Here is a 2,311-nt window from a genome sequence, read left to right on the forward strand (position 1 = left end):
CAAATATTAACACCCAGAATACACCAGGCATCGTTTAGCATCTAATCTAACATAAAATCAGTCATTTCCTTTTAAAACATCAATCTTTGTACCAAAATATTATTTCTGTCATGATTTGTGGACATTAAGATCTAAAGAGAAGCGCCATCTCCTGGTCAGAGCCTGTAATTCAGTGAAAGGGTGGAGTCGCAGTAGAAAAAAATGCACTCCCAGGAAAAGGCCAGTGGCTGGAAGTTGGGGAGGATTTTGCTGGGAGTTGGAAGGAAGTGTCTAATTTGTAGTTCTGTCTAATAGCTCCCCCTAGTGGCCTGGAGTACCTCCGCCATGCAGACTTTTCATTAATTACAGCTTTTTTTGCCCCAATGCGTGTGTTTTATGTATTGGTGTCTTTTTTTGTTTTGCAGTATTTTTTGTATTTGCTGCATACTTATGTCTTTGCAGAGCGTTTTCAACCTTCGATACCAGTACTAAGAAAAACTCTCTACCCAATGCACGGGTTTTTATCTACGATCATTTCCCTCTGCTATTATTTTTAAAGCTTTAATTAGAGGCGTTATAGTTAAAAGGCGGGTCTGTTTTTAGCTGCTTTTTGACTCTTTAAGCGAACCACGGTCTCTGTGAACGTTTGCAGCAGCAGAACCGTTCAGGTTCTGGTTTATCTTCGATCATAATTTATGTTCTGAACAGCGTCTGCTCTGATCTGTTTATCGGTGGCGCCTTACTTCACCATGACTTCAGCAGCAGCTGGGAGCCTGGTGTGCTGTGGACCGACTTGATGCCAGCTCAGACCAGCTTAGTGGAGCTTTGCTTAAGTTGCTTATATCTAAACAGAAAAACGTATCTGGTGCCGCTTAGCATGTTTCAGATACAGAAGCTTTGCTGGACTTTAAATGGAAACCTTCTTTCTTTTTCTTTATTTCTTTTTTTTTGGCGGGTGGTAAACAGCAGTTAGATTAATACGGTTCAGGTACCAGATCTGCTCTGGTCTTAAAATCTTTTCTGTTTCATCACTCGTCTCTGGATGATCTGCACCGGAAATGGGATCCTTCCGGGATCTAACTTTTTCAGCTTTGGATTTAAACATAAATCTAGTCTTTTTGAGTATTAACATTATGGTATTTGGTGCGTAATCTAAAGAAGGAAACAACTAACATGCAGATAAACATGGTTTGATTTTATTTTGCCGGACTGCTCTGAGCAGTTTAACGAAGAAAATGTAAAAACAACATTAAATTGTCTCACAAAAGCCATGAACATTTTTTTTCAAGATGTGTATTAGTGAGGTTAGTGAGTTAAGGATGTAAATAAGTAATTTTAGTACCATAATTACATTATTTACGGACACCCAGATGTATATCCGTTCATGCATGTGCAGAATCCCTCCAGGAAGAGAGTTACCCGCCTCTTCTTATGATGTCATCATATTGCAACTCCACTCTGACAAACTGTATCGCACCTATTTCTTAAGGATCAAATCTCATTTTGAGTCTCAACATATTATTTCCTATATTTGCAATTATTTTACATTTCATTGGTGATTTTAAGAAGCTGAAAGTAGAAAACGATCATTTTCAGTCTTGAAGGAAAGCACTGCCGTCTAAGACGGACTGAGCTCTGCCGTTTAACAAGGGGGGAAAAAAGTCTCAGCTTATTTTTATTCTTTTTATTAAGATCTGAGGACTGAGGAGGACAGATGGAACATCTTAAAATGACTTTCATAGAGATTTCAGACAGATAAAACAGTTATTCTACTTGTAGAAAAATAACGTTTGTTGTTGACACAAATTCAAATGTAGCTTAGCTTACGGTGGCTAACTGAGCGAGCTAAAAGAGGCTAACCTGTTAGCTACTGAGTACAGCTAGCCACAGTGCTACCGACTCTGCACACTGAGGCTGCACGATGTTATTATCGTTGTCTGGGCAACCAAAATGTTTTACATCATGTGGCAACGCTCAGCCAATCATGTAGCGTAACGTCACTGGCAGGAAGCAGATCCGGTAGCTACATTGCAATCAAAGAAATGATGCATCATTTCTTGGGTGGGTCTTACGCTGCTGTGCGTTAAGATGTCGTTGGACATAAGTGCTAGACTCCTTATGAATACTTCTATGTATACGCCCAAAATTAAAAAAATACATAAACCCCATTTACACTACCCTTGAAAAACCGTGGTGAGACCGGTCCGAGCTCAGTAACTGAGATAACTTATGGTGTGTAAATGGAAAGCAAACTGAACCGAACCGAGCTAGACACAATCGGACCGAGCTAACTGCAGACCAGTTCCAGATTTGGGCTCGGCTCGGTTTTTCC

At 40.0% G+C, this 2,311-nt stretch overlaps 1 protein-coding gene across 1 annotated transcript in view; it reads left to right on the forward strand.

Moving 5' to 3' along the window:
* The window catches only part of LOC107102639 (glycogen phosphorylase, muscle form-like), a 46,734-nt gene that overhangs the window by 21,824 nt on the left and 22,599 nt on the right, over window positions 1–2,311 (forward strand). The gene's annotated exons all lie outside the window — the stretch shown is intronic.

This window comes from Cyprinodon variegatus, unplaced genomic scaffold (assembly GCF_000732505.1).
Source record: "Cyprinodon variegatus isolate N-32 unplaced genomic scaffold, C_variegatus-1.0 Scaffold1287, whole genome shotgun sequence".
Lineage (NCBI taxonomy): Eukaryota > Metazoa > Chordata > Actinopteri > Cyprinodontiformes > Cyprinodontidae > Cyprinodon > Cyprinodon variegatus.